Source organism: Geotrypetes seraphini, chromosome 18 (genome assembly GCF_902459505.1).
Source record: "Geotrypetes seraphini chromosome 18, aGeoSer1.1, whole genome shotgun sequence".
In the NCBI taxonomy this organism is placed as follows: domain Eukaryota; kingdom Metazoa; phylum Chordata; class Amphibia; order Gymnophiona; family Dermophiidae; genus Geotrypetes; species Geotrypetes seraphini.
In genome coordinates this window covers 8901399-8926042 of record NC_047101.1, presented here as the reverse complement: position 1 = coordinate 8926042, position 24644 = coordinate 8901399, and the positions used below count along the sequence as shown (strand labels likewise).

Below are 24644 nucleotides of genomic sequence, written 5' to 3'. Positions count from 1 at the left end.
ACTGGATAAGGAGACCAGAATTGGGCGCAATACTCCAGATGAGGTCACAACATGGAGCGATACAGGGGCATTATAACATTCTTAGTCTTGTTAACCATCCCTTTTTTAAATAATTCCTAGCATCCTATTTGCTTTATTGGCTGCCGTTGCACATTGGGGAAAAGATTTCATCGTATTGTCTACGATAACACCCAGATCCTTTTCTTGGGCACTAATCCCCAAGGTGGACCCTAGCATCTGGTAACTGTGAACATAAGAACATAAGAATTGCCACTGCTGGGTCAAACCAGTGGTCCATCATGCCCAGTAGTCCGCTCATGCGGCGGCCCTCTGGTCAAAGACCAACGCCCTAACAGAGACTAGCCCTACCTGCATATGTTCCAATTCAGCATAAACTTGTCTAAGTTTGTCTTGAATCCCTGGAGGGTGTTTCCCCTTTGACAGACTCCGGAAGAGCTTTCCTGTTTTCCACCACTCTCTGGGTAAAGAAGAACTTCTTTACGTTCGTACGAAATCTATCCCCTTTCAACTTTAGAGAGTGCCCTCTCGTTCTCCCTACCTTGGAGAGGTTGAACAACCTGTCTTTATCTACTTTGTCTTGAATCCCTGGAGGGTGTTTTCCCCTATGACAGCCTCTGGAAGAGTGTTCCAATTTTTCACCACTCTCTGGGTGAAGAAGAATCTATCCCCTTTCAACTTTAGAGAGTGCCCTCTCGTTCTCCCTACCTTGGAAAGGTTGAACAACCTGTCTTTATCTATTTTGTCTTGAATCCCTGGAGGGTGTTTTCCCCTATGACAGCCTCCGGAAGAGCGTTCCAGTTTTTACCACTCTCTGGGTGAAGAAGAATCTATCCCCTTTCAACTTTAGAGAGTGCCCTCTCGTTCTCCCTACCTTGGAGAGGTTGAACAACCTGTCTTTATCTACTTTGTCTTGAATCCCTGGAGGGTGTTTCCCCCTACAACAGCCTCTGGAAGAGCGTTCCAGTTTTCCACCACTCTCTGAGTGAAGAAGAACTTCCTTACGTTCGTACGGAATCGATCCCCTATTAAATTTAGAGAGTGCCCTCTCTTTCTCCCTTTGCACATTATATTTCATCTGCCATTTAGACGCCCAGTTTATCAATTTCCTAAGGTCCGTCTGCAATTTTTCATAATCTGCATGCGTTTTAACAACTTTAACACTCTTTAAGTGGCATAAACAGTAGAATTATAGACTGGGTGGACTCCAAACAGTTAAAGCATTTCTAATTAAGCCACAAGCAGAAACAGACTGGGGAGGCTATTAATCAGCAAACATTTTTGTCTCATGCTGGGTAAATGCTAATTAGATTCCTTTAAACTTGCAAAGCAGAAACCAATATTCCTAGCCTGGCCCTTCACAGCAGCCAGGTTAGAACGTAATGCGTTTAAAGGAAAACGGTGGTACATCTGAAGGACTCTGCAGTGACCCAAATCGGGAAGCTGCGTTTCTGAGAAGTGACGGATACTGAGCTGACTGTTCACCGTTTCAGAATGGCCTTTATGGCTTCCAATAATAGGTCCAGGAGACACAGCACGTGCCTGTTATATATAAAGACGCCTATCGGAAAGTCCTGACATCATTTCAGAGGCTTTCTCCAGTTCAGAGCCAAGAAATTCAGTGGACTTGCCCAAGAAAACCAAAAAAGGTTGCATTGACCTGAATAAGGAAAGGTAGCTCTGGGAGGCCGAAAAACTACCGCCTGCTCAAGAGGAGGCAGTAGCGGTTAGCGCGGCCGGGGGTTTAGCGCACATTAAACTAACGCGCCTTCGTAAAAGGAGCCCTAAGTCAGCTAGCGCACCTTAGTAAACAAAACCCTAATTTATTTGTCGGCTTTTGTTTCTTTTTAGAGATACTGAATACACGGGGGGGGGGGAGTAGAGGAGTACCTTAATAGTTACAAGAGCAGGCTGGGAACCAGAAGGTCCCGTTTTAAATTCCCCCCAGTAGCGCCGTATGACCTTGAGCAAGTCACTTAATCCCCCCCCCATCTCAGGAGAAAACAGTGACGAACCATTTTTGTATCATACCAAGAAAATCACAGTTTTGTAATCGCCAGGAGCCGGCTCTCGCTCAAGGGCATATCTGGGTCTGGACTAAAGAGGCAGTTCCTCCTTGATGCTCAGAGCTGGTGTCCAGGGCAGAAACTGAGGAAGGGGCCCTAAAGCCCATCTGTAGGCCGTGCCAGCTTGAGGCATCCTTAGGCTTCTCTAGCACTGGTGCCCAGAGCCATTCCCCTTTTTCTCACCTCCTGGCAGTAGCCCTGTTTCTGCTCTGAACAGAGCTAGCCCAAGGGTATCAGGAGAAGCTTTAGTCATATGCCCCCCCCCCCCCGGGTGGCTCAAGGCACTACCCCCACCATAGTCCAGCATCTCCACTTCCCTTCCCTAGTTCTTTGCCGAGGTGTTCAGGTCTTCTCTCCTTCTCTTGCCTATCCCTCGGTACTCTAGCATCTCTTGTACTCCCCCCACCCCACCTTCATGCCATATCTGCAAGGGCTGAGGCTGCAGCAGAACTGAACACAGTGGGTATAGGACCTTGAGCACGGGCCGTGGGATATGGAAGCACCTGAGCACAACAGGCCTATGCGTTTCCCCTCCTGCCCCTGAAATCCTGCTGCCCTAGGTCGGTGTTCTTCAGGGTGAGGCCTGGGGGGGCCAATGGCAGACCCTGGAGACCCCTGGCAGACCCTGGAGACCTCTGGGGTGGCCTCCCGTTTTCATTCTGATTCCCTCCCCCAATACTTTCTGCTTCTGCATCCAAGCTTAGGTCAGAAAGGGGGAAGTGAATGGGAGGAAGAGCTACGTACGTGCTTGAAGGACATTTCTCAGTAGAAGAGAATGCATTACCCCAGTGAAAAGTTTGAAGGCAGGCTAGAAGTGATGGACACTCATTTGATTGCCAAGTAGCCCCAACATAAAAATGAGTGAAGACCACCGCCCTGGGCAGATGCGTAGCTGCCTGGTGGTCGGGTAAGCCCTGCTCCAGAGTCCCCCCTGGGCTCCAGCGGCACTTTGTCACACTTTGGAACAGGGCCTCCAGTATTTCCTCCGAAACCGCCAGAGATACTCCCTGGCCATTCTTACATTAACGCTAGAGGACCACATTAGGAGGGAAGACACCAGAATTGTCCCCGGTATTACTATCAAGGGCACAGTTTTTGTCCTGCTACAATTGCTGTGTTATTTCATCACCACATAAACATCTCCCTGGGAAATTTTTCTTTGCTCATAACATGGGAACAAAGCATTATTAGGAGCTTTGGATTTTATCTAGAGAGGGGGGGTCTGCTTGATCAATAGGTATGTTGCATGCATTGTATTTTTTACTTGCTGATTTGGTGGTCTGTGTTATTACTTTGCGGTGGTCTTACATTTGATTAAAGCTAGCATCAGCTTAATGGCTTACTGTGGGACATGTCTGAAATTGGTGTGTGCTGACCACATGCAGGAAAAATATTATTTTTGTGCTGAGAGGATGTTAGAGTAGCTACGTTATTGCGTTCTAATAAATTAATGCAAAATTAGTGCATGATCCCTTAACCACTTACAAAATAGGTATTGGTAAGTGCTTTTAACATGCTCTTTTTTTTTTTTTTTTATTGCCGCACGTTAATGGTGATATTAGCACATGATCCTCCGTATATAAAGTCTATGACAAACTTCCCTTAAATGTTGAGGACACAAAACCCTCTGTTCTATTCTATAACATTATAGCATATGTATAGAGTTTTGTGGTTTTTTTACAGGGCTCCTAGCGCTAGCGTTTTTAGCGCAAGCAGGAAATTACCAAGCGCTACACTGCACACTCTGTTTCTTGAACTAACACCAGCTCAATGCTGGCATTAAGGCCTAGCACACGCGGCAATGTAATGCCCGCCATTCCACGCGTTAAAGCCCTAACGCGGCTTAATAAAAGGAGCCCCTTGTGTCCACAGCTATCTGGATTTTGGAGAAAATCCTACCCAACCTATCATGAACTATCACTGGTCTTAATTGCCCTATTTTTAACACTTTTTTTTTTTGTATTTTCATTTTTATCTTTAATCACTATATTATTTTAACTAATATCTAAAGCAGGGGTGTCCAACCTGCGTCCCGAGGGCCGCATGTGGCCCCGTGAAGTATTTTGTGTGGCCCCGGTCAAGGGCGATGCAGTGTTGTCCTCTGCTGCCCCCTGGTGTTTACCGTCTTGCCGGATCCCTCCTATGTCTTGCTGCAGTGTTTGCACATATGTGCGGTCCCAAAAACATTTTTTTCGGCCAGTGCGGCCCAGGGAAGCCAAGGTTGGACACCCCTGATCTAAAGTGATAAATATCTGTCAGCTGCCACTCAAAATAGTACAGTACTCTTTATCAAAGCTTGCTAATTGTATAAAGCTTCTGATACTGGGTTTGTATGGACAGTTGTGACGATCGTGCTGGCAGTTGTTTTTTTTTAGCTATATCGGAAAGCTGTGAAAATGGCTCAGCCGATGATCTCAAGTCATAGCTGGGTCTTTAATATTTACAGAATCGAACAGAGGGTTTTGTGTTAAAGAACTCTCTCATGCACATCAACATGTAAGGGAAGTTTGAAATTAGCACATGGCCATTAATGCAACAAAATAGGAAATCAGATATTTTACTACTGTGGTAAAAATGGTTTTAGTGTGAGGACAAACCCACGAGGGCACACTAAGGATCCCTATGAACAACTTAATTCTGTCGTTTACTATGGGCTTGGTTTTTTTATAAAGTGGCGCTGACTAACTAGCCCCCTCCTTTACTAATGCATCGTGCGGGTTTTAGCGTTGGCAGCGGCGGTAACTGCTCTGACGCTCATAATGAGCGCTACACATTAGTAAAGGAGGAGATAAATGCAAAGAAGCCCATGGGAATTGAATGATGGAAGTCTACAAAATCCTGAGTGGAGTCGAATGGGTACGAGTGGATCGATTTTTCACTCTGTCAAAAAATTACAAAGACAAGGAGGACACTCGATGAAGTTACAGGGAAATACTTTTAAAAACCAATAGGAGGAAATATTTTTTTTCACTCAGAGAATAGTTAAGCTCTGGAACGGGTTGCCAGAGGTTGTGGTAAGAGCGGATAGCGTAGCTGGTTTTAAGAAAGGTTTGGACAAGTTCCTGGAGGAAAAATCTATAGTCTGTTATTGAGAAAGACATGGGGGAGGCCACTACTTGCCCTGGATCGGTAGCATGGAATGTGGCTACTCTTTGGGATTCTTGAATGTTGGTACTATATTGGATTCCAGAACGCTGCTGTTTTCTGGGATTCTGTATGGAATGTTGCTACTCTTTGGGTTTTGGCCCGGTACTAGGGACCTGGATTGGCCACCGTGAGGACGAGCTACTGGGCTTGATGGACCATTGGTCTGACCCAGTAAGACTGTTAACTTTTTTCTTGGCACTCCAGGGGGGCAGAGTCAGCAAGATGAAAACCGCAAATACTCAGTCACCAGTGCCGAACCCGCAGTTATGGAGGGAGAAGTGTACTGCCTTTCTGTGGTAGAACCAAAGCAGTTTACATACAGCTACTATAAAATGTATACAAGTATCTATCTAGATGGAAAATAAATTAAATGATACATTATTATTATCACAACACTGTATTCCACTTAAGCAGCCTCTGTCTTGTGAGATAAGAGTGGAGCTGTTGATTTGAACTCTGCCAACATCTGGTGAGTCAGATCCCATGTCACTGACACTTTAATCCCTCATACTATTTACCCCTCCCTGAACACAGCTAGGGAGCATTCAGCACCCACAGGACTGGCATCTATGAGGGGAATCCCTTTGGTTTGGAGATCAGACACCCCCCCCCCCCTCCGAACATGGTCTGCAGGTGCATGCTGGAAGGAAATTTCCAGGCCAAGGATCATCCTCGGGATTTTCCTGGCTCCAGATCTGGAATTTCCGGACAGAGAACTCCGCCCATGGCTGATCCAATGCCCGAGCTGGCGGCCGCAACAAGGCTGACGGCCAGCTCGGATCCTGCAGCTTTCCTTAGCATGAGGGGCTGCGGCTGACGCAAAAAAGGTGCAAGACTGAGGGCAACTGAGCATTGCATTTTGCACACTTCGAAATGTGCATTTTGGCATTCTGCAAAAAAAGGAAGTGGCGTTTTCAGCTTTCGAAGCTCTGCGATCGCCTCGGCCCCGCCCGCAGTTGCTTCACGCCCCGGGGGTAGGAGAGTCATGCGCCGCTCACCTTCGCAGGTCTCTGCGCCCCCTGGCGGCAGCCTCTGCTACTGCGGATTCCCGGAAAATCCAGCGTTTCATTCTCAGGAGGGAGTTAGTAGGAAACCGAAACCTTGGCTGCTGTTTCCTGCTGGGGCTTAAGCCAAGTTTTATTCTTATCCAAGAGGGTGAACTCATTTGCTTACATCTCTTTTTTTTCTCTCGGAAAAAACCGTTGCCATCCTCATTCCTCTGCATCTTTGTATTATGCTTTTGCCCTGCATATTTGATCCCCTTCAAAACCTACTAACACTATTTTTTTTTATAGATACCATTTTTCCCTTAAATTTACAAGTTCAATACTGGGGGGGGGGGGGGTTAATTTGTATTTTGTTATTTAACTATATAAGAATGATAGGGGAAAATTTTATCATATGGTACATATATTTTATATTTGCTATAGAAGGATGGGGAGGGAGGGAGATAAATGATAAGATTTGGCTTATTGCTGATTATTAAATGTTCTATTTAATGTTAAAATGTTTTTACTCACTGTTGCACTTATTGTAAGTTTTAAAATGAATAAAGATTTTTATCAAAAAAACCTACTAACACTATGACCATGTCAGCTTTGTGGTTTTGGGTTGTTGTCGTCCTGGGTTAACTTTTGGAATGCTGGAGTTACTATCCAAAAAGCTAGCCCTTCATCTTCCAAAGTTCTTTGTGTCTTAGAGGATTTCCCCAGATGGCCGAGGTTCAATCAAGCTCCCCCCCATAAGCCCCTTTGCTAAAAGAAAATACAAATAGCAAATATTCAGAGCCTCCATCCTTTGGGACCATAATGATCACGCACAGACAGTGGTATCTTTAGACAGACATGTTTGGAATGGCAAGGAGGGAGGGAGCCAAAGTGACACCCTCTCCCACACCACCACCTTGGACAAGTTAACCCCCCCCAAAAAAAAAAAAGCCCCACTACAGATCAAAGCTAAAGAATCCCACTCCCAGAGGCAGTCTGGTGCCAAGACTGCGCCCAGGGTGGACCACACCTCGCTTCCCTTACTACGTCACTGCCACAGAGATATTTAAATAATCCCGTATCTCCCCTCTCCCACCTTTCTTCCAAAGTATACCCATTGAGATATTTAAGTCTGGCCCCATACACTTTTTTTTTAGTATCTTCTCTCTGGAACAACACTAATCAGTTTATCTTTTTTGAAGGTGTGGTCTCCAGAATTGTACACAATATAGCACTCCCCCGAAATTTGAATTTCAAAAAAGCCTCTTCCTGTAGTAAAGTCGGGCTTCACCCATTGGGCGCTGCTTTGACACACAGCTCCTGATGGGGGGTTCATAGACAATTGCGCGCAAGACAATCGCGCAGACAATCGAGCGCGAGACAAATGAGCGGAAGACAATTGAGCGTTAAGACAAGTGAGCGCAAAGACAACCGAGCGTGAGACATTTGAGCGCAAGACAATTGAGCGCAAATTATTTTCCGAGCGGGACAACTGAGCGCAAGAATTATCTTACGCTCGGTTATCTTTGCGCTTACTTGTCTTGCGCTCAAATGTCTTACGCTCGGTTATCTTTGTGCTTACTTGTCTTGCGCTCAATTGTCTTGCGCTCGGTTATCTTTGCGCTTACTTGTCTTGCGCTCAAATGTCTTACGCTCGGTTATCTTTGCGCTTACTTGTCTTGCGCTCAATTGTCTTTGCGCTGAGTTGTCGCTGCACTCAATTGTCTTGCGCTCAAATGTCTTACGCTCGGTTGTCTTTGCGCTTACTTGTCTTGCGCTCAATTGTCTTTGCGCTGAGTTGTCTGCTCGATTTTGTCCGTGCGCGATTGTCTTGCACGCTTTTGTCCTGTCACCCCTGATGGGTGTGGCCCGACTTTACTACAGGAAGAGGCGGTCGGAGCAGACCGCGAATGAGTGAGTCCATGATTCGCGGGGGAACACTGTATTCTAAATGAGGTCTCATTAGAGACTTGGCTTTTTTTTTTTTCCTGTATACACCAAAGCATTCTTCTCGCTTTCGCTTGCCTTTTCTACCTGTTTGGCAACTGTATGATCATTAGATACAATCACTCCAAGTCCTGCTCTTCTTTCAAGCACAGAAGTACTTCGCCCTCTATATGGCACCTCTCCCTCATGTTTTTGCAGCCCTCGAGTGCATGACCCTGCATTTTTTAGCATTAAATCTGCTGACAAATTTTAGAACATTTAAAAGGAACCAGACCAAGAACTGATCCTTGTGGCACTTTCCTCAGAGTGAACTCTGCTTACCACTAAACTTTGTCACCTTCCACTCAACCAGTTTCTAGCTCAGATTATTTTTGTCGCTCATGGAAACACATTAAAGCTCTGCTAAAATCTGAGTACAGCCCTCAACCCAACTCAGAGCCAGCATTAGAGAGATGCAATGTGTAGTGGTGTGCCCCCACTCCTTCACGCACCCCATTCCACACTTGTGCTCTCCCTCCCCCACTCCATACCTCCTAAACTTCACCGGTGCTCTCCCTCCCCCACTCCATACCTCCTAAACTTCTGTAAGCATGCTCCTCGTGCCAGCATTGGATTTCCTTCTGTTGTCACTTACTGGCCCCGCGACCCAGGCTGGCGTGAGCAACAGGCAGAAGTTGCTCGCAGTAGCGAAGATAATAGGAGGTACAGGGTTGTGGGGGGGGAGGGATGGTGGAAGGGTGGCATGGTGTGGCGGGACGGAGAGGTGCCAGCGCCCCCATCACCTTGGTGCCTTGGGTGGTCCACACACCCCTTAACTACACCACTGGATGCAATCGGGGCAGTTGCCCTGGGCCACTATACTACAGGGGGGCCCAAGTGTGCTAAATCAGAAGAAGATACAGACTGCTGATAAGCTTTAGAGATCCCCTTCTAAATTTTGCCCAGGGCTTCAGCATGATTAACACCAGCAGTGGGTCCTGCAAGTACCTGGATTCTAGACTTCTCACTATCTTCTGATTTTAGAAGCATTTCCAATAATTTATTTACCGGAGAGGTTAGACTAACAGGCCTATAGTTTCTAGCCTCCTCCTTGCTTCCTTTATTGCTCGGTTGTGAAGCTACGACCTTTCCCCCATATATATCAGATTGTGGTATCTTCTCAAGAACAGCAGCACTCTGTCACCTGCACTCCACAGCTGGTCATGCGTGCACGATCCTTGCCTTCATGCAATCTACTGAGAGCTAGTGCAAGTAGTCACTTTCTGCATTCCTTCACCTTCCCAAAGTCCACCCAGGGCCAATTTCAGCAGTACAAGAAAATTCCAACTACTGGCTGAATTCCCCCCCCCCCCCACAACTACGAAGTCAATCAATGACTTCAACTGGGGGTAGCATTTGCCACCTCTATCGTCCAGAAAATGGTGTCGTTGCTGCTGTTTCGTGCTACCCCCCTTTCCTCCTGCAGCAGAACACCTCTGTGGTTGGTGAGGCCAAACAACTTCCATCGCTAACCCTCTTTTCTGATACCCTGGGCAACATGTTGGTTGGGCCTTAGCCCCAGTGGGCCTATCCCATTTTGCTGCCTTTGCCCCCATCATGTTGGGCGAAAGTGTCGGTGACAGGTTGGCATTTCATATTTAGAGGAAATTAGAGGATTGGAATTTTAAAAAACAGGAAGATGATTCCACAAATGTTTTGTGCGTATTGGTAGGAGGAAGGGGGAAGGAGAAGTCTGTGTTCATGAAAAAAAATAGTAAGGGAAACTTTCAAATAACATATAAATAAGGATGGACTTAAAATAGGACGAGGGCTGTGGCTTCAACAGCTGGGCTAGATGAAAGGGGTGGGGCATATAATGGCGGGTCGGGGGGAGCCTGGTACTTGGAGCAGTAGCATCATTGGAGGCTGGTTCTGAATGTGCTAGAAGCCCACCAGAGGTGAAGAATAGGATTTGATGACATCTAAAGACTAATGTCTGAGATGATAAAATATCTACACACTAATTCTCACATCCTGGATCGTTTTAGCAAGAGGATTTGGAAGAACATTAGATAAAATTTCAAGTGTTTGAGGCTTGTGCAGATGAGGACGGAGCTTAGGCATTGGTGGAATGAGGCATTATGACATCACAATCTGAGCTCTAGAATGTTGCTACTTAGGATTTTAAAGTTTTCGAGGCTTGTGCGGATGAGGACGGAGCTTAGGCATTGGTGGAATGAGGCATTATGACATCACAATCTGAGCTCTAGAATGTTGCTACTTAGGATTTTAAAGTTTTCGAGGCTTGTGCGGATGAGGACGGAGCTTAGGCATTGGTGGAATGAGGCATTATGACATCACAATCTGAGCTCTAGAATGTTGCTACTTAGGATTTTTAAGTGTTTGAGGCTTGTGCAGATGAGGACGGAGCTTAGGCATTGGTGGAATGAGGCATTATGACATCACAATCTGAGCTCTAGAATGTTGCTACTTAGGATTTTAAAGGGTTTGAGGCTTGTGCAGATGAGGACGGAGCTTAGGCATTGGTGGAATGAGGCATTATGACATCACAATCTGAGCTCTAGAATGCTGCTACTTAGGATTTTTAAGTGTTTGAGGCTTGTGCAGATGAGGACAGAGCTTGCAGGAATGGGGCAGGGACAGAAAAAGAACTTGCGGGGATGGGACGGGAAAATGAATTTCCACAGGCACAGGGAAAATTTGTCCCCATGTCATTCTCTACTTTCTACCCCCCTCTAAAACAAGTCATAGGCCGTGTTACAGAAGAACCAAGAACCAAAGTAGCATGTCCCCAGATGAGCAAAAAAACACAACCCAACAACAAGAAAACAAACTATACACTCTACAGCAGGGGTGCCCACACCTTTTGGGCTTGCGAGCTACTTTTAAAATGGCCAAGTCAAAATGATCTACCAACAATAAAATTGAATAAAAAACCACAAAGCACACTGAAAGGCAGAGAAAATGTTAATTATCATTCATATTCTGGAGGTTTTTTTCCAAAGAGGTCAAGGCAGGTGACTCTATGCAATGTCACCTCAGTAACAACCATACAAAAATAGACAAATATGCCCCCTCCCTTTTTACTAAACCGCAATAGCAGTTTTTAGCGCAGGGAACTGCGCTGAATGCCCCGCGCTGCTCTCGACGCTCATAGGCTCCCTGCGCTAAAAACCGCTATTGCGGTTTAGTAAAAGGGAGCCATAGTGCAAAATATAGACAGCAGATATAAATTCTCAAAATGGACATATTTTGATCACTAAATTTAAAATAAAATCATTTTTCCTACCTTTGTTGTCTGGTGATTTCATGAGTCTGTGGTTGCACTTTGTTCTTCTGACTGTGCATTCAATATTTCTTCCCTTCTTTCAGTCTCCTGTATGCTTCCTCTCCTCCAGACCTCATTCTCTCCCCCAACTTTTTCTTTCTTTCTCCCTGACCCCTTCTTTCTTTCTCTCTCCCTTTCTCTCTCTCTCTCCATGCCCCTTTCTTTCTCTTTGTTCCCCCTTTTTTTCTGTTTCCCTTCTTTGTCTCCCTGCCCTTCTTTCTGTCTCCCTGCCTGCCCCCTTTCTTTCTTTCTCCTTGCCCTCCCCCAAGCCACTAGGTTTGCCACCGCCATCGGGGAACAGGCCCCAAAGCCACCGTTGCCCCAAGCTCTCCCTGCAGAAGTGTCGCGCTGACCAGCATTCCGCTCCCCGATGCCAATTCTGACATTGGAGAGGAAGTTCCGGGCCAGCCAGGCAACAGCAACTAATGGAGCATACTTATTTGGACACTTGAGTACTGTACACATCTTTACACAATTGACATCTGTCAAGTCCCATGTACTGAAAATATGCTTTGGCTAGGGCAGTGCTTCTCAACATGCGATACATGTAACCTTAGGGGTATGCGAACACTGACCGCCACCACCAAGGATATTGCCTGTCCGCTCGCCCCCCTCTGCCGAAGCCAGGGATCCCCCTTCCTATCTGCCCCCCTCCACCGAAGTTGACCCAGAAGACTTCCCTCCGATGTTGGAGCTATGGGAGGAAATCCTTCGGGGCAGCAGGGGATCCCAGTTACCTCCTTCCTGCCTTCATTGGCACTTGTTGGAAGAACGCGTCGGTGGCTCTTTCACGCTGCATGTAGCTGACTCAGAAACCTTCCTTCTGATGTCAGAGCTGACATCAGAGGGAAGGCTTGTGGGTCAGCCACATGCAGCATGTAAATTGCTGCCCATGCGTCCCTGCAACAACTACCACTGAAGGCAGAAGAAGCAGCTCAGCTAGACGGTCCTGAAGGAAGCAAGTGCAGCTCAAGCAAGTAAGGGAGAGAGGGGACATACATGATCTGAGACAAAGGGAGAAAGGGGGGGAGGGAAGGAGCATATTGGGACATTAGTGGGGCACTATTTTGGGACAAAGGCTGGAAGACAGGGTGGGGCACGAACTCAGGACAGAGAAGGAAGGGAGGGGGCATGAAAATGGGACATAGAAGTGAGAGAAGGAGGCACTAACTTAGGTCATAGGACGGAGGGAATAGAAAGGGAGAATTGTTGGGCATGAGTGTGTGAGTGAGAGGAAGAGATGGTGCACATGGGGAAAGGAAGGAAGGAAAATTGGGCATAGAGAGAGGAGTGAGGTAGAGATACAAGGGGAATAGGGGGAACAGAGGGACAGATTGAAGGGGATTCATGGGGGAGGAATGTTGGACATAATGATGGAGGGAGAGATGTGACAATTTGCTGGAGAGGGGTGATAGAAGGAGAAATGGGCATGGGACTGGTAGGCAGTGGTGAAAAATGTTGCACATGGTCCAAGGGATGAGAGAGGAAGAAATGTTGGATGTGGCAGTAAAAGGAGTGGAAGAGATGTACCCTGGATCTCTATATCTCTCTCTTTCCCTACTCCCTTTGCAGCAAGGGAGGGAATGAGAGGACAGTGAGAGAGAGAGAGGGAGACATGTTGCCAATGGGGATGGAGGAGAGAGGAAGGAAAGCTGGACTCATGGAGGGACAGAGAGAGATGTTGGTTGGGTGAAGAGAATGAGACCCGGAGGAGAGGAGTCGTGCAGGAGGCAGAAACAAATAAATATTGGATGCATAGTCTGAAGGAAGTGCAACCAGAGACTCATGAAATCATCAGACAGCAAAGGTAGAAAAAATGATTTTATTTTAAATTTAGTGATCAAAATGTGTCAGTTTTGAGAATTTATATCTGCTGTCTGTTTTGTATATATTTGTCTATAGTTGTTACTGAGGTCACCTTGCATATTTTAAAGTCTTCATTCATATAGAAGACAGTGGATATACAAGTGAGGGCTGACTTTTTTGGGGTGTACAGAGTATGCAGCCACACGAGGGATGTAGCCATGCTAGACTCCCCCACTCCCTGGGTAGAACAGAAGAGAGGAATGCTGTGCTGGAGCCAGTGAACCACTGGCACTATTGAAGGATGGGGTTTTGCACGAGAACCATCATCACAAAAGGGTGGGGGAGGGGATAGGGCAAGTTCATTTTTTTCCCCCAGGGTACCTGTTAGCCTAGAGCCAGTTCTGGCACAAGTTTAGATGCTCTTCCAGTAATTTATGTTCATGATCACAGCTCTGTAAACAGCAACATTCTTTCCAGCATACCTCCTCCACCCAAACTGCATACCTGTCTTGATTTCTTGATTGCTTCTTTTATAGAAAACAAAGGCACTTATCGAAAAAAGAAACTAAGAAAGCAAGTGAAGCCTTCTGTGAAAAGAACTTTAGTGCTGCTTGCTGCATGGTTTTGTGCTTGCTAAATACCTGAGTTTGTTGGAATAGTAATATTTAGACTTGCAGAGCTGCCCAATTCCGGTCCTCGAGATCTATGTGTGCAGGCCAGGTTTTCAGGATATCCACAATGAATATGCATGAGAGAGATTTGCATACCAAGAAAGCAGTGCAGGCAAATCTCTCTCATGCATATTCATTGTGGATATCCTGAAAATCTGGCCTGCCAATAGATCTCGAGGACCGGAATTGGGCAGTCCTGAAAATTTTAGAGGTTATAGCGGGGGGTGGGCAACTCTGAATCTGCTTGAGATCTATTTGCACGAACTACTTTCAATGCATATTCACTGGAGAAATCCTGAAAACCCGACTGGATTCCAGCCTTCAAGGACCAGACGAAACTAAACTAAACTAAACCTTAAGTTTGTATACCGCATCATCTCCACAGAAGTAGAGCTCGGCACGGTTTACAGGAATTGGTATTGAAAGAAACTACAATGAAAAGTAGAAGGACTTAGAAAGAGAAGTTTAGAGGGAATTAGTATATCAATGAGGAGGGGTCATTGGATTTTAGAGAAGAGTCAAGTTTTCAGATGTTTTCGGAAGAGTTGGAGGGAGGTCAGACACCGAAGCGGGGTAGTAAAGCTGTTCCAGAGTTTGGTAATCCTGAAGGAGAGGGAAGTCCCTAATTTTCCTGCATGGGATATGCCTTTTAAAGAGGGGAAGGATAGTTTGAATTTTTGAGTGGATCTGGTGGTGTTGGGATTAGAGGAGTTCCAAGATAGTGGAAAAAGGGGAGGCAGGATACCGTGAAGAGATTTGAAGGTTAGGCAGGCGCATTTGTAGTGAACCCTAAGAATTACTGGGAGCCAGTGAAGCTTAGACAGAAGCGGGGAGACGTGGTCAAATTTGCTTTTTGCGAAGATTAGTTTAGCCGCAGTGTTCTGGATCCGCTGGAGTCTGTGAAGGCTTTTCTTTGTCAGGCTTAAGTAGATGGAGTTACAGTAATCCAGTCAGGAAAGAATGATGGATTGTACGAGGACAGCAAAGTGATGATGATGGAAGCAGGATCTCACTTTCCTTAACATGTGAAGATTGAAGAAGCATTCTTTTACTAAGGAATTGAGGTGGTCATTGAAAGCCAGTGTGGAGTCAATGATGATGCCCAGAACTTTGCATGAGTGTTCAAGCTGCAATGTGGTGCCAGAGGACAGTGGGATGAGGGTGGGTAGCTTATCTAATTTTGGGCCAAGCCAAAGTAGTTTTGTTTTGGTCTCGTTTAATTTCATTTGTACGGTGAGGGCCCAGGATTGGAGGCTCAATATACATGAGGAGATGTTCTCAGAGAGATTGGTGAGGTTAGAGTCGGTCTCGAGGAGGACAAGGATGTCATCGGTGTAAATGTAAAGTGTTTCCAAGGGGGACAGTTGGAGGAGTTTCAGGGAGGACATATAAACATTGAAGAGAATCGGGGATAGAGGAGAACCCTGAGAAACTCCACAAATCGGTTTCCACAGGAGGGATGAGGAGCCATTCATGTTAACGAAGTAGGAGCGGGAACGTAAGAATTTTGAGAACCAATCTAAGACTGTTGAGTTTATGCCAATTTCAGAAAGTTGGAGAATTAGTATATCATGATGGACCATGTCGAAAGCTGCAGAAAGGTCGAATTGAAGGAGAACAGCGAACTTGTTGCAAGAGTGAAGATGTTGGACCTTTGAGATTAATGAGGCCAATAGGGATTCGGTGCTGAAGTTGTGTCTGAAGCCATGTTGGTAGAGTAGGAGAATGGAGAATCTTTCAAGATAAGATGAAAGTTGGGTAGATATGATGGATTCCAGCAACTTGGTCAGGAGAGGAATATTTGCTATTGGGTGATAGCTGGATGGTATGGTGGGGTCTAGATCAGCTTTTTTCAGTAGTGGGGATAGGGCAATGTGTCCCATTTCTGCAGAGAATAGGCCTGAAAGTAAGGTAGAGTTTATAAGTTTGGTGAGATAGAGGTGATAGAGGTTATTTTCCTCTCATTCATGTCCTTGCCACCCCCGTCCCTTGGTCGGTCCCACAATTTCCAGTATATCCCCTCCCTCCATTCTTGTAGCCCAGCATCTTCTCTCCTGACTCCCCCTGTCCTTTTTCCTTCACTATCTTCCTATCCCATCTCTATTCCCTTCTGTCCCTCTCCCCATAATCAATCATCTCACCTCACCTCTCTCTTCCCTCCCCTTCAGGGTCGAAGATTGCTTCCGCTCTCTTTCCTACTGTTCTCTCCCCCGTCACCCTATGATCTAGCACCCCTCCTGCCCTTGTCCAACATTTCCCCTCCTCTCCCTCCCTCCCATCCCCTGCTCCAACATACCGTATTTTGACTGCCCTTCCATCTTCCCCTCCCCAGGCCTGCCGACTTCCACTCATTTACTGCTTTCTCCCGCCTCTGCCGAAGCCTGCAAATAACTTTAACACATGCCGCGGGGCTCTAACAGTACGCGTGCTGCCTTCCTCTCCCCTCATGACGTAACTTCCCATTTGGTTGATGGAGGAAGAGGAGGAGGGAAGCCGGTAGCATCACACGCACTGTTAGAGCCCCGCGGCATGTGTTAAAGTTGTTTACAGGCTTTGGCAGCAGCGGGAGAAAGCAGACGCCGGCCCTGTTTCGCTGATTGAGGGTGGGGCCCGGTGTTGCCAATCGAAAGGGGGGGGGGAGCGGTGTTGCCGATTGAGGGGAGGCCAGTGTTGCTGATCGCTGGGGGGAGGAGGGGGGGAGGTGGGCCTTTGCCGTCTGAAAATTTTTTATGAAGTGGTCTCCTTCAGTAGGCCTCCCTCTGATCATTTTGGGCCCTAGGCATGTGCCTACTGGGCCTATCCTTTAATCCAGCCCTGGGTGTACCCAGATTCACCCAACCTCTTTTGGCTACCAGATGGGTGTTTCAGTTTTTTCATCGACTTTCTAAATACATAATAAGAGTGTGAGTGAGCGATCAAGGAGCACATCCCCTGTGTGTTTCTCAGTGCTTGAAAGGGCAACCTTCCCTTCCCCCACTTAAATTTTGAGTTGGGGAAAGTTTTACTTGGGGGGCTCTGGCTTCCCATACCTTCTCTCTTTCCTTCCCTCCCCCCCCCCCAACCTTGTTCCTAGAAGGGATCAGGTTTACTAGCAGGCTTCCTAAAGCAAGGAAGATAAGGAGATGGCTTGAGCACAGTGAATGTTTCATCAGCGGGTGTAGTGTCTGTCACAAGAGTGCTGCCCCCGATTCATGGAAAATTTTTCCCGATTCAATTTGGCCTACTGAATTGATTTTTTGATTCGATTCACTTTTCCCGCCCAATAGGGTTTTGTTTTCTTTTTTGCACACATCCTGGTGGGTTTATTTTGTAGCCTCGTCATCTACCCCAGCTCCCTTTGCCCTCTCCAGAGCCATGCCGTGTCCTAGCTCATACTCGCTGTCTGGCAGGATACACATTTCACAAAAAAAAAATGATTTTTTTCAACCTTTTCTTGTCTGGTCATTTTATTATTCAAATCATGTTGGTCCCAGGCTCTGGTTTCTGTTTGACTTCTGTTAACTTGCTTGCCAGGGTTTCCTGCCCATTTGACATTTTCTTCTTTCTCCATGCTCACCATTGATCTTCCATCCCTGTACATTCCCTTCCACTGCCATATCTTAACATTTCTGTTTCTTTCCCACTGTTCTCTCTCTCGTGCTCCTTGTGCTGTGGGTCAAACCTTCTCTATTCTGTTCTGTCCAGGACCACATGCCAACAGCATGGAACAACTCCTTCATACCTTGGACTATACCTGTGTGCCCTTCACATATACATTCAACCACAATAATACAGGAACACCAGTGAGGAAAAGCACCATATCCAACTGGATTTCAAACTGCATTGTCTCCTTCTACAAACAAGAGGGATTATCCTCGAGGGAAAGGCCACAGTGCACCAACTAAGAGCTATGGCTGCAACATTGGCAAACCTCAGCAACACGCCACTTCAGGACATTTGCAGAGCAGCTACCTGGTCCACCCCACACACCTTCACCAGAAACTATTGCCCAGATCACCTGCTGCAGACCTCCAATGACTTTGGCCAAGACACACCCAGAGAATGGCTAGAGCCTGAGAACAAACACCAGTACCAGCACTAGCTAAACAGAATTATTAGTCTGAATCATATAGACGAGAGATGTTAGTTTACATTCTGCCATGTTGACACAGTTTGCACAATTTAAAAAAAAAAAAAAAATCCCAAACAAACTTGTTGCTCAAACATCATGCTGGTGATATACTCATTGTGTTTCTCTGACTACATAGGGAAAACTAGATCTCTTATTAAGATATATGCTTTACCATATTGGTAAGTTAAAAAAAAAAAAAAAAAAAAAGTGTTGGTCAAGTTCTAAGGACCAAATAAAGTTCCTAATGTTTCCAAACATAGCCACTGACTGGTCTCAGTAAATGGGTTTTGTCTCTCTCTCATCAATGCAGTCTGCAGTCTCACCCTACAAAGGTAGCAGGCTGTAGAGGGGACCATCCCCGCAGGGACCCCATCCTTTCACCCTCTGCACCCCGCAGCTGGAGAGTCACCAAAGTGTGGCTGACTTAAGACTGCTTGTCCATGGAGAAAGTGAAGTTACTTACCTGTAACGGGAGTTCTCCGTGGACAGAAGGATAAGTCCTCCCCTACAGGTAACACTGCAAACTCAAGTTAGGGGAATCACTGAATTAAAGAGGGCGACCTACACATGCTCGGATGAGGCTCCCAAAAGCCTCACCTGAGCTCTGGGAGAGCAATTCCGAATTGGGAACATTAGATGATGTCATCAAAGTGTGGCTGACTTATCCTGCTGTCCACGGAGAACTCCCTTTACAGGTAAGTAACTTCGCTTTATCCATATAGATCCCAGAACTACAGTACTAAGGGCTAGATTCACTAAGCTCACTGATTGTGCCCCAAACAGTTTGTGAGCGTTCCCCGACCCGATTCACTAACCTTCTGGCCGATCCGCCCATGCAAATGAGGGGAAATGGCATGCATAAGTAGAAAGCCCTAGATTCACTATACAGAAGAAGGAACACCGATTGGGCTGGCCGATCCAAAATGGCCATGGCCGAGTTGTTTTGCAGCGCTATAGATTTGGAGCAACGGTATGATCGTTTCACTTTAGACCACTTGTTACTTAAAGACCATTTGATACCCAAAGACTCCTGATGCAGGCCGGATGGCTGAAACATGATCATGTCGAGTCATTGAGTTGCTTTGGATGTTTGAATTGTTTTGGATGAATAAAGATCAATGGATTTATCAGATGAGTTGAAAGACACTTTTTTGTGCACCATTCTGATTGGACATTTCCACTTTGCTCTTCTTGACTGCAACAGATTCATCCATTGTTGCTGGCATTAAGGAACATTTCTAACATTGAAATAGACACTTATTTTCCTGTTCATCCACTCCACAGTTTAGGTTCTCTACACCCTTGTCTGAAAGACAATCCAATTACCTTCCCAGATGATGTAAAAACATAGACATGAATCTTTGGGAAGGTTGTACCAAAACCAGATTGAAATGGAAGGCTATATTTGTGGTTTATAGTGTCCCTTTTTATACTTGAATAAAAATATTTAAATATAAAATCAAAAGTGTTACAGGCATATGTAAATGATAGAGTCCGTTGGGATGGGGTGGGGATGAGGCAGAGCCTGCATGTATGGGACGGGGACAAACTTTGTTCCTATGACAATGAAGCCGACGTCACAGTGCGCAGCGGCTGCTAAGAGAGCGAATAGAATGCTAGGTATAATCAAGAAGGGTATTACTACCAGAACAAAAGAAGTTATCCTGCCATTGTATCGGGCAATGGTGCGTCCGCATGTGGAGTACTGCATCCAATATTGGTCGCCATACCTTAAGAAGGATATGGCGTTACTCGAGAGGGTTCAGAGAGCGACGCATCTGATAAAAGGTATGGAAAACCTTTCATACGCTTAGAGATTGGAGAAACTGGGACTCTTTTCCCTGGAGAAGAGGAGACTTAGAGGGGATATGATAGAGACTTATAAGATAATGAAGGGCATAGAGAGAGTAGAGAGGGACAGAAAGAGAGAGAGAAAGGGAGACAGAAAGAGAGAGAGAAAGGGAGACAGAAAGAGAGAGAGAAAGGGAGACAGAGAGAGAGAGAGACAGAGAGAGAGATAGAGAAAGATTGGAGAAACTGGGACTCTTTTCCCTGGAGAAGAGGAGACTTAGAGGGGATATGATAGAGACTTATAAGATCATGAAGGGCATAGAGAGAATAGAGAGGGACAGAAAGAGAGAGAGAAATAGAGAGAGAGAGAGAGAGAGAGAGAAAGATTGGAGAAACTGAGTCTCTTTTCCCTGGAGAAGAGGAGACTTAGAGGGGATATGATAGAGACTTATAAGATCATGAAGGGCATAGAGAGAATAGAGAGGGACAGAAAGAGAGAGAGAAATAGAGAGAGAGAGAGAGAGAGAGAGAGAAAGATTGGAGAAACTGAGTCTCTTTTCCCTGGAGAAGAGGAGACTTAGAGGGGATATGATAGAGACTTACAAGATCATGAAGGGCATAGAGAGAGTAGAGAGGGACAGAAAGAGAGAGAGAAATAGAGAGAGAGAGAGAGAGAGAGAGAGAGAGAAAGATTGGAGAAACAGAGTCTCTTTTCCCTGGAGAAGAGGAGACTTAGAGGGGATATGATAGAGACTTACAAGATCATGAAAGGCATAGAGAGAGTAGAGAGGGACAGAAAGAGAGAGAGAAAGGGAGACAGAGAGAAAGAGAGAGAGAGAGAGAGAAAGATTGGAGAAACTGGGACTCTTTTCCCTGGAGAAGAGGAGACTTAGAGGGGATATGATAGAGACTTATAAGATCATGAAGGGCATAGAGAGAATAGAGAGGGACAGAAAGAGAGAGAGAAATAGAGAGAGAGAGAGAGAGAGAAAGATTGGAGAAACTGAGTCACTTTTCCCTGGAGAAGAGGAGACTTAGAGGGGATATGATAGAGACTTATAAGATCATGAAGGGCATAGAGAGAATAGAGAGGGACAGAAAGAGAGAGAGAGAAATAGAGAGAGAGAGAGAGAGAGAGAGAGATAGAGAAAGATTGGAGAAACTGAGTCTCTTTTCCCTGGAGAAGAGGAGACTTAGAGGGGATATGATAGAGACTTACAAGATCATGAAGGGCATAGAGAGAGTAGAGAGGGACAGAAAGAGAGAGAGAGAGAGAGAGAGAGAGAAAGATTGGAGAAACTGAGTCTCTTTTCCCTGGAGAAGAGGAGACTTAGAGGGGATATGATAGAGACTTATAAGATCATGAAGGGCATAGAGAGAATAGAGAGGGACAGAAAGAGAGAGAGAGAAATAGAGAGAGAGAGAGAGAGAGAGAGAGAGAGAGAGAGAGAGAAAGATTGGAGAAACTGAGTCTCTTTTCCCTGGAGAAGAGGAGACTTAGAGGGGATATGATAGAGACTTACAAGATCATGAAGGGCATAGAGAGAGTGGAGAGGGACAGATTCTTCAAACTTTCGAAAAATAAAAGAACAAGAGGGCATTCGGAAAAGTTGAAAGGGGACAGATTCAAAATGAATGCTAGGAGGTTCTTCTTTACCCAACGTGTGGTAGACACCTGGAATGCGCTCCAGAGGGCGTAATAGGGCAGAGTACGGTACTGGAGTTTAAGAAAGAATTGGACAATTTCCTGCTGGAAAAGGGGATAGAGGGGTATAGATAGAGGATTACTGCACAGGTCCTGGACCTGTTGGGCCGCCGCGTGAGCGGACTGCTGGGCACGATGGACCTTAGGTCTGACCCAGCGGAGGCACTGCTTATGTTCTTATGTCATTCTCTAGGTCATCCCTTGTGAGATCAGATCACATTGATGCATGATGATTTTGCATACAGCATAAAGAGTGTGATCTAGTAAAGAAACTGAAAAGAATAATAATAAAAAGGTGTGTTCATACCTTAAAGTGCACAGTTTATTATAAAGAGTATGATTGGGTAAACAATAGAGACAAAACTCCAGATGCAAGGAACAAGGCAAGAGACAGCTATACTCTTCTGTTTATTTTTATCATGTAGATATAGAAAAGCTCAAATGAGTCAATCTTTCTCAATCTTCTTTCAGAAAGCTTGACTCATTTGAGCTTTGGTGCTGGAGAAGGATTTTAGGTGTTTCATGGATAGCCAGAACTAACAAATCAATTCCGGAAGAGATCAAATCGACAGTCACTTGAAGCCCAAATGATGAATTTACGACGGTCTGTCTTATTTTGGTCACACCATCAGAAAAGAGATTACTGGAGAAGGACCTCAAGTTTGGGAAGACTGAAGGAATCAAACAAAGAGGGCAACGTTGCAATCAGATGGCTGGAGACGTTAAAGACAACCATGGGGATGGCGCTGGAGGACCTTTCCGGATTAGCACAAAACGGATTTCTTTTTAGATTTGCAATTTATCAAGTCGCTAAGTCTCGAACATGAGTCAATTGCACCTAACAGATACAGAAGAGTCAGTGTATCGAAAAAGTAGCAAAATTATTCGGCATCCAAACCATTTGCAACATGAATCGTCTTCCTCTCTTCTGCTCCAAATTCAAAGGCAAGAAATATTGTCAGGGTTCCTTTGGATCTGGGTGGTGGGGTGGGAAGGTAACATAGAAACGTAGAACATGACAGCAGAAAAGGGCCCCGGCCCATCTAGTCTGCCCACACTAATGGCCCACCCCCTAACTACCTCCATGAACATAAGAACTGCCATCTCCGGATCAGACCCATGGTCCATTGAGTCCGGCGATCCGCACACGTGGAGGCCCTGTCAAGTATACACCTGATGTAGTTTTAGTCACTCATAACCCTCTATGCCTCTTGTAAGATGTGCATCTAATTTGCCTTTGAATCCTAGCACAGTGGATTCCTTAATAACCTCCTTTGGGAGACCATTCCAGGCGTCCACCACTCACTGCGTGAAGCAGAACTTCCTGACATTTGTCCTGGACTTGTCCCCCCTTAGCTTCAAACCATGTCCTCTTGTCCGTGTCACGTTGGACAATGTAAATAATTTATTTTCCTGCTCTATTTTATCGATGCCTTTCAGTATTTTGAACGTCTCGATCATGTCCCCTCGCAGCCTCCTCTTCTCAAGGGAGAATAGTCCCAGTTTCTTGAGTCGTTCCTCATATTCCAAGTTCTCCATACCTCTTATTAGCTTCATTGCTCATCTCTGCACCCTCTCCAGCAGTTTTATATCCTTCTTTAGGTTGGGAGACCAATGTTGGACACAGTATTCCAAGTGTGGTCTGACCATTGCTCTATAAAGCGGCATTATGACTTTCTTCGATCTACTCGTGATTCCTTTCTTTATCATGCCTAACATTCTGTTTGCTTTCTTTGCCGCTGCCGCGCATTGTGCCGATGGCTTCAGGGTCCTATCTATCAGTACACCCAGGTCCTTTTCTTGTTCGCTCTTACCCAGAGTTGCGCCTGACATTCTATACTCGTGTTCCTTATTCTTATTACCTAAATGCATTACTTTGCATTTCTCCAAACCTTACAGATTCTCATCAGCTTACTAGATCCTAGTGCTAAGTTCTCACCAAAGCAATTAGATTATCTCAGTTGCTTATGTCTGCTATAGTTGATTAGTGTAGCTGGGATGTTTCTCTCTCCTATAGCATGTATAGTTAATTAATATATGTCTGCTGTGCTGGTCATATGTTCTGTATCTACTATGTCTCGGTCATTGTACCACTAGCTTTCCAAATATGTCTCGTCCATATGTGTCTTGACCATACTGTTTATGTATTACTTTAATTATGTTTGAGGTCTCGTCCTATCTTGATTTCAGAAAATTGTTAAAGACTCAACTGGTATCTTAATGCATTCTGCTTCATTTTTTCAATCAAGTTCCTTCTGTTCAACTTGACATATTTATCTGGTCTATGTATTACTTCTTTCCCTGAGATAAGAAAAAGAAATCCCTAAAGGGTATATACCACAGAAAAATACTATAATATCAGAGCAATGTACTCAACTTACAAAGTTAGAAATATTGTACATATTTATTAATTTAAAATTTGCAAAAATATCACAAAATTTTCATAGAATAGCATACACAAAACACCATACAAAAACTACAAACAAACCAGACAAGATATAACAACATATAACACGTTTATGGGTTGTAGCTCTCTGTTTTATTTCTTACTTCTTTCCCTGCTATGAATTATATTGTAAATGCTTTCCGCCTTTATCTGTTTTTAAGTCCATTCTTCTAATTTGTATTTCATTTGTATCCCATGTATTAGTTCACCTCGCCTAGAACTTTTTCGGTATGGCGGTATATAAGAATAAAATTATTATTATTATTAATCCAGTTCTGGGCTCTCTTGGCAGGATGAGCTAAATAAATGAATGAGGGGTCACTTGGGGTACTACCAACCACCTTAAGCAGTGCATCAGAAGTGCTCACCAGTTATTTTGAAAGCAAGTCCGCTTTCTTCACTCCTACCCCGCTTGGACACATTTTGCGCGTGCAATTTGCACAGCTAGTCCATTTACAGCAGCTTCCGGGCATTTGCAGCCGTTTGTCTCCCGCGAGGCCAAGGGGCGGGGCCGCCGGACTTTCCCATCTCCTCTAGCTCTGCAACAGCCTGATTTCCCCGAAACCACCTGACCGCGCTCAGCCAACCGGAGGGCGGCGCGCGCTCATTGGGGCTGGCGCGC

The 24644-nt window shown here is 45.4% G+C and overlaps 1 protein-coding gene across 1 annotated transcript in view; it reads right to left on the bottom strand.

The window, feature by feature from the left end:
* DND1 (DND microRNA-mediated repression inhibitor 1) overlaps positions 1 to 24519 on the bottom strand; it is a 38286-nt gene extending 13767 nt beyond the window's left edge. Inside the window, exon 1 of the mRNA XM_033927078.1 lies at positions 24391 to 24519. The gene's annotated coding sequence lies outside the window, so the exon portion shown is untranslated. The remainder of the gene's footprint in view (positions 1 to 24390) is intronic.
* Between the last annotated feature and the right edge of the window lie 125 nt (positions 24520 to 24644).